The 15,415-nt window shown below is 32.3% G+C and overlaps 1 long non-coding RNA gene across 1 annotated transcript; it reads right to left on the reverse strand.

The window, feature by feature from the left end:
* Nucleotides 1-11,560: 11,560 nt before the first annotated feature.
* On the reverse strand, nt 11,561-12,299 carry LOC114411518. Its single transcript, XR_003666476.1, has 3 exons — nt 12,212-12,299; nt 11,903-11,969; nt 11,561-11,617 (listed from the first exon to the last, which is right to left on the reverse strand). It is a non-coding gene; the product is annotated as an uncharacterized LOC114411518 (long non-coding RNA).
* Between the last annotated feature and the right edge of the window lie 3,116 nt (nt 12,300-15,415).

Consider the following 15,415-nt stretch of genomic DNA (forward strand, 5'->3'; position numbering starts at 1 on the left):
GATTTTAAATTAGAAAAAATGTTTTGATTGATTAAAGATTGATTAAAGATTTGATTAAGAAAGAAAGAAAAGATTGACCCTTTTTTTTGAAATTTTGATTATGGAAAGTTTTTGTTTTTTGTTTTGTTTTTTTTTTTTTTTTTTAATTATGCGGAGATAAGTCTAAACGCGCCGGATCCCTTAAAATGACGTTGGATCAAGTGAGGGTCCCTTTTCCTCGGATACGGTTCAAATCACATGATCGTCCTCGGCGGGAAACATAAAAATAAATGTGAGTGTCGGTGCAGATTCTCATTTTTTTTTTTTTTTTTACATTGGACCTAGATACATTCTAATTGGCAATAATAAATAAAAATTGCAAATGCATTAAAATAAATATGCTGGAAGAAATAATAAAATGCATGAAATACAAAACAATAAATACATATGGTGCATAAAATAAATAAAGAAAATGAAATGCAAGACATAAAAATAAATATAATGCTGGAAATAAATAAAATAAAAAAAATGAAAATAAAAATGCAAGACATAAAATAAACATGATGCTAAAAAATAAAAAAATGCAAGACATAAAGTAAATATGATGCATAGAATAAAAAATAAACAAAATAAAATAATAAAAAAAAAGCAAAACATAAAATAAGTATGATGCTGAAAATAAAATAAAACGAAAATAAAAATGCAATACAGAAAATAAATATGATGCTAAAAAGAATGCGAGACATAAAAATAAAATGCAAGGCAAAAATAAATATGGTACATAAAATAAAGAAAATATAAGTGCAAGACAAAAATAAATATGTGGCTGGAAAATAAAATGCAAGACAAACAATTAAACATGATGCTGGAAAATAAATAAAGAAAATAAAAATGCAAGGCATAAAATTAAATATGATGCGTAAAAATAAAAATGCAAGACATAAAATAAATATGGTGCGTAAAAAAAGAAAAAGAAAAGGGTGCAGTAAGGAAAAAAGGGGGTGAGAGTAGGAATCGGAAAAGAAGAAAAAGAGAAAAGAAAAAAAAAAAAAAATGGGCCAGAGGTGAGTCCAGCGGGCCAAAAAAGGAGAACCGGACCGGTTTGGTCCAAGGAAAAAAAAACCGAACCGGTCCGGCCTCTATATAAGGGCTCGGGGCCGGTTTTTTCCCATTTTTAAAAAACTTTTCTCTCTCTTCTCTTTTCTCTCTTCCCTTTTTCTCTCTTCTCTCTCTAGCACACACCGCCGGAAGTTGTTTACCGGCGCAGTGGCTGGCCGGCCATGGGTGGCGGCGCCGCCGCGTCGGAAACAGAGTCTCCTCCTTTTTTAAAAAAACTACATGTTCTGAATTCCTTTTTTCTCCTAGTCCTCAAATCCACCGTTATTTTTTGAAAACCAACACTGATAAAGCCTAGATCTAGCCTTGAATCTTAGAAAAAAAGGTGAACTACCTTTGTCCTTATGTTATCGTTTAAGCTTCAGAGTGAAAACGGTTACAGCTTGGGTTGTGGGTGTGGGTGTTTGACGCAGTGCTTGTGGTTGTGTGGGTGTGGGTGTTTGACGCGGTGCTTGTGGTTGTGTGGGTGTGGGTGTTTGACGCGGTGCTTGTGGTTGGTGGTGTTTGGTGTGGGCTTGGCCGCTAGTGGTGGTTGGTGTAGGCTTTAGGCCGCATGAGTGAGTGGGTTACTGTGTTTGCAGGGATTTCTGTTCTAATGTTTTGATTTTATGAGCAAGATGATTTTGGTTTTTTTTTTTTGTTTTTGTTGGTGGTTCACGGAGGAGGAGGGTGTTGCTGAGTGGTGGCTGGTGGTGGCTAGTGGTTCACGGAGGGGGAGGGTGGTGTTGAGCGGTGGCTAGGCCGATGGTTAGTGGTGGCTTGGCTGTTGGTATTCCGACTGTTCGTATTCACCTCTGCCCTCTCTCCGACATGCACAGTAATTAATGCCGCATTTAAAGGTCATAATTAGGGTAAAAAAAACGAAGAGCCCCTCTGGGCCTGGACCGAGAAAACCGAAAAGAAAAAAGAAAAAAAGGAAAGGAAAAGGAAAAAGAAAGAAAAAGAAAGAAAAAAAACAAAATATAAAACAGCAAAATAAAAAAATAAAATAAAATAAAATAAAAAAAAAAATAATAATAATAATAATAAAAAAAAAATAAAAATAAAAAAAACGAAAAGAAGATACTAATAAAGATATTAATAATAAAAAAACGGAAATAAAAAAAAAACACTTAATAAAAGGAAAAGAAAAGAAGAAAATAATAACTAAAAATAAAAAAACAATAAAAAGAGGTAAATAAATAAATAATAATAATAAAAAAGGGGCGTCTTCAAAACAAAAATGAGGTATTTTAAAATACCTCCCTGCCGAAATTTCATCTGAAATGATAGAAATTTCCGGCTTAAAAGACGAGAAAAAAGAAATAAAAACGGGTCAAAAATGGGGTATGACATATAGAAAACATTTTTTATATGAATTATTGTAATATTGGGATGATGAAAAGAAAATAACTAGTTAATCTTTATAATAGAGTATGAACATTATTTTTTTCATTCAGCAATATAATACGAATGTAAAAATTATAAATATGGGTATCATACTTCAATTAAGTGAGAGGATTTTTTGTATTTATGATCTTGATGAAATAATGACAAGTGAATTAGTGGAATTTGAAGAAGATATTTAGGTATTACTTTGAATTTGGAATTAAAAAATATTGATGTTGTATTAATAGGTGATGGTTTGATGATACAAGAGACAAGTTGAGTAAAAAGTGATGTAGAAAATACTTCTATATCAATTCTAATATAACTTATACATTATAAATGTCCTTAAAACTTATGAAATTTTTTAAAAGACTTTCTATATCAATTATACAAATATATAATTGATCTAAAAACTCATTTTTTAAATTGATTCTTTATACAAATAAAATAGAATGTTAACCTTTTTTCAATTGTTGAAAGTTCTCACAATACATAATTCTACATTGTATAAGAACTGGTATAGAAAATTATACATCGGTTCTTAATTAGTACAATCAATCTAGAAAATTCATTTAATTTTCTTTAGGTTTAAAATCTTTTTTAGTCATTTTAATTTAGTATTTTTTTGTTTTTCGTCCTTATAATTTTTATTTTATTTTTAATCCTTATAAATTATGTCTATTTTATTTTTAATTCTTAAAATACTTTAGAGAATGTTTTAAATAATAAAAAGATTATATCTAAAGTGTTATAAGAATAAAAAAAAACATAATTTACAAGAAAAAAATAATTATATAAAGATGAAAAAAAACACTAAATTATAAGCAATAAAAAAACATTTAAGTTTTTTTTTTATTTGAATGCCATGGTCATTCTAATTCTCACTCCAATTTCCCAACCATTATTCCACCAACCTAAAAACTAATGCTAGCCTTGAAGCTGCCTTTAAAAATTGTGGTCGACGTTATGTCTAGTGTCCACATGGTTGACTTTAAACTGACACAAAGAGCGTTGGCATTAGTCTAAATACATCCCAACGCAAATAACATCAGTCTAAATACACATACCACTCAAACCACCCAACTCATTTTCATCCCAACTTATTCTTAATCTTCATTGACCATTCCTAAATTTCCATTTTGGAATTAAAAATCGTGCGGGTAAATGGCATGGATGTGGTCACAAAAATGAAAAATGAAAAGTAATCAACCTCTAGAGTAGTTGTTTTTTTGTTGATCGTCATAAAATAAATTTATAAATTTATTTTATAATCATGATATTGATACGAAGTATTTTACTAAAAACAATGATTAATCTTTATCAGGGATTGTGAGCGTACATAAAATGAATATTCTTTTTTTTAACATGATTATTCCACACTCACCCAAAGTCAGAAATTGAATCCTATGAATATCTTGATTGAAGGACGCAAGTCACTATCATTTATGTCAATCATTATTATTGATAAATAAATTTCATATAAATACTTACTAAAACAACATGTGCAAAGAGCTATTTAAATCTTTCTAAATTGATGTAGGATGTATTACAATAAAAAAAAACTTTTTAAAATGCAAGTGTGTTGTCTAATAAGAAAAACAAAGCTTGACAAGAATCTCATGACTCTCATTCCTCCAAAATTTACTTATCTGTAGAGTAAATATATGATATTTTGGTTAAATATTTGAAAACAATCTAAACATTACAATCAATTCTTATTTTATTTATTTCTTACAATAACTTTTTGCTTCAATCAAGCCAACATGCCAATATAAAAATATTGATTCTACTGTTCTGCCGGTCCTATTCTAATCGATTGAACTTCAACATTAATTCAACTGGTCTTTTAAATATCTCTCTTGTTTATTGAAACAATTATTAAATTGGGATGGATTACATGTTTATACATATCCATTGCATTACTTTTGTTGATGTAGAAAGCCAACATATGACATTAACTAATGCAAAAAACTAGCTACTTTTTACATTGGTTATTACCTTAATCGATGTAGAAAATCACTTTCTTTCTACATTAATTATGATCTTAATCAATGTAGATAATGACAATCATAACTGATATAAAAAGTGATTTTTTATATTGATTTTATGCACAAAGTTAAAAGGTCACTCTTTCTAAAACAATTGAATATTCATAAGTTCAATAATCATGTAAAATCCCCTGCAATTAATAATAATAATAATAATAATTTAAGTGATAGATCACACTCCTTAATTAAATTTTTTTTCCTTGGTCCTTATTTTGAAAACAGAATGATCACATCCCTTAGTTTAAACAAAAATCATGTTCCTTATTTGTTAATATATCATGTTTTGTAAAACATCTTTGAATACAACACTACTAAAATAAATGCTTTTTACGACGTACTTTCAAAGTCGGTCGCAACACGACCGTCTTTGTATTAGGAGCGGTGACATTTTGGTAACTATTCTACATATTTAAGAACGTTTTCGTCTGGCAACGTCTTTGAAAGGGAGACAGGGGCATTGTTGTAATTATAAAAAAATTTACTAAGACGGTGTATCTAAACAACGTCGTTGAAATCCCTAAATACAAAGACGGGTTTGAAATTTACACCGTCGTGAACCATATATTATAAAAGTTGTCGCGCTCGTTCTTCTCGTTCTTCTTGTTCTTCTCGTGAGTGAGTTTCTAAGTGAGTTTCGTAGCACCTTGATACCTTCACACCAAACCTTCCCGCACTACGTTGCTGCTTGTGAGTGAGTTTCTGGATGAGTTTTTCAGCTTTTGAGAACCCAAAGGTCATTGCGGTGACACTGTTCACAGAGGTAACATCGGCCTCGTTGCACATGAAGGGTTAGGTGTGATGGTTTGAGATATTGTATTTTCGTTGTACTAATATTGTCCAATTTTGACTTTTCAGGAACTTCTATCTTCGGAAACTTCCTCCCTGGGTTGGGACCCCTAGCTAGTTGTATTTTGCGACAAGAAGATTTATCGCTTTCTAGGTTCGTGTTCTTTGATGCCTAACGTTTTTTGTTTAACAAGATATAGGGTTCCTGTTTCATATTTTGATTCCGTTGATTTGTCTTTTTCATTTTCATTTATGTTTGGAAGTACACATTACCTTTTAAGTGGTGATTTTTAACTCTAATGAATTTGAAATTCCATGGTTCACATAAGTGAAATTGACAGGACTTGAACTTCCATGGTTCACAATCTAAAATAAACCCTATTTCTCGCTTTGCGTATTCTGCCAACAATCTCTTGGCGTGATCTTGGTTCTTTGCATCAGGGGATGATGAAACAATGTTGGGATCTTTGTGACCCCTTCATAGACAAGGCCTTTAACACCACCTTTTGAGTCATCAAAGCTCACACAGCCTATCAGGGTTGAGCTCTGAAGTGCCTGCAATTTCATATGTAACAGACACTTCCATGTTTGTTCTAGTGGAATTTAGGGTATAAACTCTAAAACCTTATCTTCCGTAAGAGAGACACACTATCACACTTACTTTGGGGGTTCAATAGTAGATTTGTATAACTTCAATGTATTGATAGATCTGAAATAACTTCATATGTATACAAATAAATCAGAACATGACAATTAAAGAAGAAAGTGATATTGTATGTGCATATGCATAATATTTAGAGTTTAGGGTAGGGAATAACTTAAATTTCAAAACATTTAATTGCTTTATGGAAGGGGGAATGTGAATAATAATTAAGAAAGAAAACATGTAGGCTAATTGGAAGGACAATGGTTCTAGGTGAATATTCATGAGTTGGGGGTTCAACTAGTTGTATAACATTCATTGCCTTCTACATATCCCATCTAAGGATGGGTCATGAGTTGCCCCAATAAAGAAAGTAGTGCACAGAGGACTCAGAAGAAGAGAATAGCCATTTATAGTGATCATGCCAGAATATAAGTGAAAGAATATAAAACATGGCTATATATGAATTATCAAATTTTAATTTTCTTGAAAGGAAAATATCAGATGAAAACATGTGCGGATATAAAATATATTTTTATACAACAACAACAACAACAACGCCTTATCTCACTAGGTGGGGTCGGCTACATGGATCAACTTCCGCCATAATGTTCTATCAAGTACCATACTTCTATCCAAATCATTAAGTTCGAGATCCTTTTTGATAACCTCTCTTATAGTCTTTTTGGGTCTTCCTCTGCCTCGAATTGTTTGTCTTCTCTCCATCTGGTCTACTCTCCTCACTACAGAGTCTACCGGTCTTCTCTCTACATGCCCAAACCACCTAAGTCTATTTTCCACCATCTTCTCTACAATAGGCGCTACTCCAACCCTCTCTCTAATAGCTTCGTTTCTAATTTTATCCTGTCGAGTCTTACCACACATCCACCGCAACATCCTCATCTCCCCTACACCTACTTTATTCTCATGTTGGCTCTTGACCGCCCAACATTCTGTTCCGTACAAAATCGTCGGTCTTACCGCAGTCCGATAAAACTTTCCCTTTAGCTTGATCGGTACCTTTGCATCACATAACACCCCCGATGCTTTTCTCCATTTCATCCATCCTGCTTGAATGCGATGATTCACATCCCCTTCAATTTCCCCATCATCCTGTATTACAGACCCAAGATATTTAAATCGTGTGACTTGAGGGATAATATGGTCTCCTATTTTCACCTCTGAGTTAGAAACCCTCCTTCTTTTGTTGAACTTACATTCCATATACTCCGATTTGCTTCTGCTTAGGCGAAAGCCATGTGTTTCTAGAGCTCGTCTCCAAGTTTCCAACCTCTCATTCAACTCCTCCCTCGACTCTCCAAGGAGGACTATGTCATCTGCAAAAAGCATGCATCTCGGCGCTATCTCTTGGATTTGTTCCGTGAGGACATCCAGAATTAAGGTAAAAAGGTAGGGGCTAAGGGTTGACCCTTGATGCAAACCAATTGTGATGGGAAAATCGTCTGACTCTCCACCCTGTGTCCTAACACTAGTTGATACCCTATCATACATATCTTGGATAGCTCGAATATATGCAACCCTAACCCCTTTCTTCTCTAGAGCTTTCCACAAAATCTCTCTAGGCACTCTATCATACGCTTTCTCCAAGTCAATAAAAATCAAGTGCAAGTCTTGTTGGGCCATGCGATATTGCTCCATCACCCGCCGTAATAAATAAATCGCTTCCATGGTCGACCTTCCCGGCATGAAACCAAATTGATTCTCAGTAACTTGAGTCTCCTTTCTTAATCTCTGTTCGATCACTCTTTCCCATAATTTCATGGTATGACTCATGAGCTTGATTCCCCTATAATTTGCACAATTTTGTATATCCCCCTTGTTCTTATACAATTTTGTATATTTTTATAAATTTAAATAATATAAGAGATGTGTGAAGATAAAAATATTTTAATATATATTAACATTAATAATTATTATATATAATATTTATTGACATATACTAACACACTTTATTAAAATTTAGATAAAACTATCATTAATATATTAAAAACCTCACTGCAAGGGCTGCATTCTTGCTTGCAGGGTGTGCTGCAAGTGCTCAAGATTGTGGAGTTAATTAGAAATTAGAACAATTTTGTCTGGGTTTTCGAGAATTGGATCTGCCCAACAATAATTATGATGTTCATGAGCGGAATAGAAAATCCTAAATTGGAATCACTCATGTCAAACAATATGACTAGCATCACCTCTTTAGTTTTTAGGAGGTTGTTAGAGTTTGACCCAAACTGGGGTCTCTAAATATTTCTAAACTTGGTTGGTCAACTAATTGCATGAGTATAATTAGCTTTCAAGTAATCCTTGAAATAAAGCACGCCTAATTGAAATTGTTTCTATAGGTTTGCTACTGTAATCTTAGATTTTCTATTTTAAAGCTTGATCCTATAACTGATATCACACGTTGTTGCAGGTGAGTAGTCTGTGCTACTATTCCCTAAAAAGAAGACCACGTTGCTGCCATTACACATTCATATACTCCAATACACTAAATCCTTGCATGGACCTAGAATAACACGTGACAACTTGGGACAAATATGATTAGAGATATATGAAAATACTGCCCATATATTTAAGTTGAATTGTTTTTTTGATTATTTCCATAAATGGATGGAGTCTAATCCCTAAACTTATGAGATTGATTCTCTTGTACCTTGTATATAAATATTGTACTTTATCATGTAAATGCAACATATGTCTTCACAAAATAGGTGTGTCTCATTCATTCCAACTGTCTCATTCATATGTTAATTATTTTTATTTTTTCTCATGACTTATCATTCAGGAAAAATAAAAATAATTAAAAATAATATGTAATTCAAGGACGATGCTTACTTAAGCAACGTCTTTGAAAGTTCGCAAACAAAGACGGTGCTTAAGTAAGCAACGTCTTTAAAAGTGGATCTCTTTCGACAACGTAGAATTTTGACCCGTCGTTGAACGGTTTTATTTTCCACGACGTTAGATACAATGACGGTCGTCCACCGTCGTTGTATCCTGTTTTCCACCATCTTAGAATCGCGTTTTTGCAGTAGTGCAATTTTAATTTTTGTTATGTTTTGTGATTATGATTATATATATTTAATAAAAGATATTTGGATGAGATTTTAATTTAATTATTATTACATTCTTAATCAATATTATTTATTTTTCAATTTTTCGTATTAATTAAAATGTGGATAGTGACTACAAGTATGAGAGTGAACACAAATATACAAGTTATTACCCATGTGGATATGGATAGGGATCTAAAGATTTTTTTCAAAGTAAGGACATGGAAACGACTATTATAGTACTATGTCTAGCCCTTAAGTATTGTCATTCCTAACCCCAACTTTCCTAATTCACTTTGCATAGTTTGTAACTTAAGGTGGACCAATGATAAGATATAACAGATTGACCTATCAAATCACTTTTCTATTTTTTCTTATTGTTAATTTTCTAACTACGGTTTTTTTAATTAAAAATATAGTTTTTAAGTAAAATAATATAGAATTTAAATTTTCTCTAGTTTTTTTTTTAAAGAGCTATGTCTAGTTATGCTAATTATATGTTATATAATAATAAGGTTAAAATATATTTTTGTTTTTATAAAATTGATTGAAAAGGTTTGAATTTCATCCTGCAAACAATTATGTTCATCTTATATCCTCTTAAAATTATAGCGTGTCAAATTTTGATTCAAAGGAGTAAGGTTTGATTATATCAAAACCCATGTGAGAATTTTCAAGGAATAAAAATCATCATAAATTATAGAAAAAAATAAAAAAATAAAAAAATTTGTCATAATTTTTCTAAAATTTGTGGTATATTTTATGTAATTTTAATTTATGGCAGTTTTTAACCCCATATTTATACGTCACAATTTGTTACACTTAGGTTTGGATGCAGTCGAATCTTAATTCAAGCCAAAGTATTATATATTTTAATTGCATAAGGATGTAAAACAAATGAACTTTTTGCATCAATGATATTTGAACTTTTCCTATTTTATAAAAATGAAAAATATATTTTAACTTAATAATAATAATAATAATAATAATAATAATAATAATAATAACACTACTAGAAAATAGGTTTTCTACATCGATTATCGACGCCTTTCTACATCGGTTATCACTCGTAATTGTAACCCAGTGTCGTTGAAACACAACAACGGTTGAGCGACTGATGTTGAATTCTAACATTCTACATCGATTATTAGGACGACCGATGTAGCTAGAAATCTGTCAATTTTAAGACTTAGAATGCCAGATTTCTATATCGGTTGTCCTGAAAACCGATGTAGAAAGTCATCATTCTACATCGGCCATTGTAATAACCAATGTAACATTCTACATCGGTTATTAGCACGACCGATGTAGAAATCTGTCAATTTTAAGACTTAGAATGCCAGATTTCTACATCGGTTGTCCTGAAAACCGATGTAGAAAGTCATCATTCTACATCGGTCATTATAATAACCGATGTAGAATGCTAGATATTCTACATCGGTCGTCGCATGAACCGATGTAGAAGTATTAATTATTTTTAATTTTTTTGCTTTTTGGAAGCAAGAATTATGATGACATAAAAATTAGTGACATAGTCATTTCATTAAAAAAATATTTCTACAAACTAATTAATAATTACTAAACTAAATTGTTTGTACAAAGAGAGAACAAAAGAATAAAATTAATCAAATTTGAACATAGATACTATATACGTTTAGCAAAAAAACTGTCTAAAAGTGCTGCTCACTAAAATTATATACACTAAAAGAAAATATTCAAAATTATTTAAAATTATCAAATTGAGCATGAAAGTTATATCAATTAAGTTTATACAACCGAGTAGTTTCAAGTTGAATTCTCTCCTGCAAGATAATATATAAATCTTCATATTTGAACTATTTTATAGAAATCCATTGGTTAAAAATTTTCCTTATATAATTGTGTATTACCTAATATTTTTTTCGTTGAAACACATGGTCTAGGGGCACAGACTTTTCAATCATTTCTTATCGGAGTCACCATATCCATAGTCAAAAGGGAGCCTCCACCTTACAAAAATAAAGTACTTGGCCAAAATGAATTGAAATAAGTCATGTACGTTAGACCTCATTATATATAAGCCGTGCTATAATCTCCTAATAGCCAACTTATTCTCATTCTTAATGTCCACTATACAACCTTCAATAGTATTTAAATTAAATTCATAAACTTATTTGTACGTAGTGTTTTTTTATATTAATCATGAAATTAACTTGGAAATTAAATTTGTTCTAATCATGAATGAGATGATTTAGGATATTTGAAAAGTAATAACTAACGGAAAAAAGAGTGAAATTGGATGAAATAATGTAAAGAAACTAGCAGCATAAATGTGATTTAGGACCATTTTTCCTTTAAATAATAACAATAATTTTTAAATAATAGTTTTCTTAAACAAAAATAGGACCATTTTTATAAACACCATGCCGTTAAGATGATTTGCTACCGGACAATTAGTGGCTGCTCACAACCCTATGCAGAAAAATGCAAGATTAACCATAGTGCTTTCATAAGAAGAATTATTAAAAGAATATATATATATATATTCTTACTTTCATTGTGTAGATTCCATTAAGCGCATTAATTGCTGCCAGAGCCATATCTTTGTGAGTATTTAACAAAACCACACCCTTCAACCAAAATAAGGGAAAATATTATCTATTCAGTATTGCCATCAAACACAAACACACATAAAGAGACACAAAAAGAAGTAACCCCAGAATAAAAAACTATGATGCCTCCAAACATTGAAGGGAATAGTAAAAAACAATACCACTCATTACACCAACCAATTCATACTTTCCTCAAGAACAATTATGAAACTGAAGCATGGAAACCAACCCCTCGCCCCCATGATTTCACCCCCATCCCCTACCCAGTTTCCAGCTAATATCCCATATAGGTAGGAAACATACCACGACTTTGTTTCTTCTCATCGCGCATAAGATAAACATCTTCAACCCGGCCATATTTTGAGAAAATCTGATACAAGAGAGAGTGAGACACCATCAATTAGTTTCATGTTAATAATAACAGTAAGTTTAACATGATACTATAGAGATATTAAATATTTATTAGAGAAGTTAGCAATTCATTAATCACAGACATCAGTTCCCTTGTGCCTAAGTTTCCCTTGTGCAAGACAATAAAATAAAAAATTGTCCCATTGAAAATACTTGTATAACAGTCTCTAGTGTAAAGTTTGATTGCAGCAGGAAACATACTTCCTCAACTTCCTTTACGGTAGCCTGTTTGTTCAAAGAGCCCACGAATAATTTGTACTCAACAACACCTATCATATAAATAAATTAATTTGAATAAACATGAAACAATCAGTGCAATCATCAGATGACTAATAACAATGATGCACTAAAAAATACAAAAGGCACATCCATGCATAAATTCTTCCCCTAGAACAACCTAATTTTCACAAAAATTATCTTCAGAAAATGTTCAGATGAAAATAGTATTGCTAGTTTTTTTTTCTTTATCAACTAATTACTGTTCAAACTCAAAAGTAAATTTCACTAGCAGTTTTAAATATATTTTGCTAAAATAATAAGTGAAACTACTACAATATATAGGAGGTTTAGAACATAAGAATAAAATTAATAAAAGGGACAAGTATAAAGTCCCTTACTTCATCACAAGTTTCCATGTGTAAAAGATGTTTCAAACATTTTATCATATTTCATAAGGTCCACTCATGAAGAAGATTGACCATCAGGCCAGAGAACTCTAGATACGTTTTAATTTGTAAAGAGCAAAAATTACAACCATGATTATGGATACCTTAACAGTACTCTTATTTAGGTCTTGTGCATACGAAACATGTGGCAGTAAGAATTTTCAAGCCTATTCAATGTCAATAAATATAAATAGTTACCAAGGCGTTCCCGTTCACCATCAGCATATCGCACTTGGATTGGACCAACACCCTAATCATAAGATACAAGTGTCAGAAAATCACTAACTATAAGTCGTCCTCACTATTTACTATCTAGGATTCAGAAACACAACTCACTCCAGGAAGAGTATGTTGATTATGCAATGCTCTAATTGCCTGATCAGCTTCTTCGGAGGTAGCATATTTTATGAAACAACAACCTGCATAACAAAGATACTTTATACCAGTTTCATTAAAATAATACAACCCCCCACCCCCACCCCGCAATAGGTATCAATAAAAATGGATCCACAAAACAAGAAATTTGGCAGAAAAATGATAGAGCAAAAAAATTGTGGTTCTATATTAAACCTTTTTTTGCTTAAAAATAGTTAGCAGTCACAAGCCCAGATAATCAATGGGTGACAATTACTGTAAAAAATTAAGGCCATCATACTCAGTCTTTTACCAATTACTCATCAAACAAATGACATTGATTCTTCTGGTGTATTTTGTAGCAACTATTTGGGAGAAGACAAGAGACTACAGAGAATTCATAAAGGGATAGAGCAACCAAATTATATTTGAACACATAGTTTTTCATAAAGCTTCAAAGCCAGATGAATCCAAAGATTAAGATCTCATAAAATTTTCAGCTGACCTCCAAGATAATCTCATCACAAGCGATGTGGCAAAAATCATCCAAGCAACAAGATATCACATTATAGTTCCACAATAATCATATTAGAGTATACTTGATTCTATATGTCTACCTTCTGATTGTCCACACACTCAACCATGGCCAGATTTAGAACTCCACCTGCATAAAGTATGCAAGGTTAAGATTCACTTGATACAAGGCTATTGAAGAAAGGAACAACTATAAAATGGCATTCCCTGCAACTTTATAAACACATTCATATAAAATGGCATTCCCTGCAACTTTATTTGACTCAGTCTTCGTAGCCACCTAAAACAGGCAGCAAGTGTAAAAATTATCAGTCTTAAATTTTAGAAGAAATGGCCATCAACAATAAGCAATAGTAGATTAAAATTCATTATCCACATAACATATTTGGTAAACAGCAAACAAAATCTAAGAATATTGAAATGAATGATCTAACTCTTGATTACTGCAACAAGTGGTTAACACAATTTATTAAAAAACTTAGCATGGCCAATTACTTACAATACAAGACCCCTCTCGGGCTCTCCTGATTACACATACAAGAAAAAAAACCAAAGATTTTTAAAAAATCTTCAACTTTAAGTATATTCCACAAAGTAATCATACATTAGTGCAAAACCAAACTGACCAACCTTGCATTACATAAACACTTAATAAAACATCTTCTGACCAGGGCCACCCAAACACAACAACATCCAAAATCACAATTTAAATTCGTTCAAATATGTTTGAACAGGGTTTACTAAAAGAAAAAAATATATAGTAAAGCCACCAAGCTTTAAGGACAGAGGTCGTCTCACCAGGAAGTTTCCTAACTCATCTCTTGCGTAAAATTTCCTCTCTTATGTCCACAATTTTCTCTTTATAACCCTACATAATATTTTAAAAAAAAAGACATTGAGGTCAATCACGGGGGAGATTCAAAATGATGGGACTCAAACGCAGACTTTTAAAAGCTATTAACATTTAATCCCTTACCTGTTTCAATTCTTGCTTTACTTCATGTCATACACGTTCCATGAGGGACCTCTCATTCTCTATGGAAATAAGAGAATCGAATCCCATGCTATCAGGACCATCCAAAGCATGTCTCAAACCAGATTCCTCTTATTGCAAATCGATCAATTGAATCAACCAAGCTTCAAAACTAAAGTTACAATGAGAATAATAGCAAAAATAGTTAATACAATTGGTGAAACTGAAAATATCTCGAAGAAACTCATTAATAATAAGCAAGGATTAGTACGTTTAATCAAGGCATGGAAATGGAATAGAAGAAAGAAATTAGCGTGGTAGCGAGAAAGGAGTGACAAACTTGGACTGAGAAGTAATTAGTGAGAGGGGATGAGAACAAATAATAATTACACAAAAATGTTTTGCATGCGTGAGTGAAAAACAACCCATGCCACTTCATTATTGTTTCGAATATCAGGTTAGTGTAGCACATCCCCCACACATATCATTCCCTATCACACACATAAACAAAACTAAATTATTATTTTACTAAAAATAAAAATAATAACAAAAAAAATCTACTCAGAGTAAAGAAGAGTTCACACCGAAACATCGAGAATGATAACATCAGGCGAAAGTCGAAAAAGCTCTTGAGCCACGTCTCCTACCAGTTTGAGATTAGCATCTCCAGACTCACTGCCAGAACCGCAACCGTCGTCGGTTCCAGCATCGCCATTTCCACCGCCAGCAGGAGAAGCAAACGAAACTGCGGAGCTCGCAGCGCGGCGTTCGCGGGGGCAGTCCACGAAAGGATCGAAGCGAGGACGGAAACGACACGGAGCCGAAAGAGCACGGAATGCGCCAGCAGTTGCTGTTGTTAAAGAACCTAACAAGACATTT

This window comes from Glycine soja, chromosome 5 (genome assembly GCF_004193775.1).
Source record: "Glycine soja cultivar W05 chromosome 5, ASM419377v2, whole genome shotgun sequence".
In the NCBI taxonomy this organism is placed as follows: Eukaryota; Viridiplantae; Streptophyta; class Magnoliopsida; order Fabales; family Fabaceae; genus Glycine; species Glycine soja.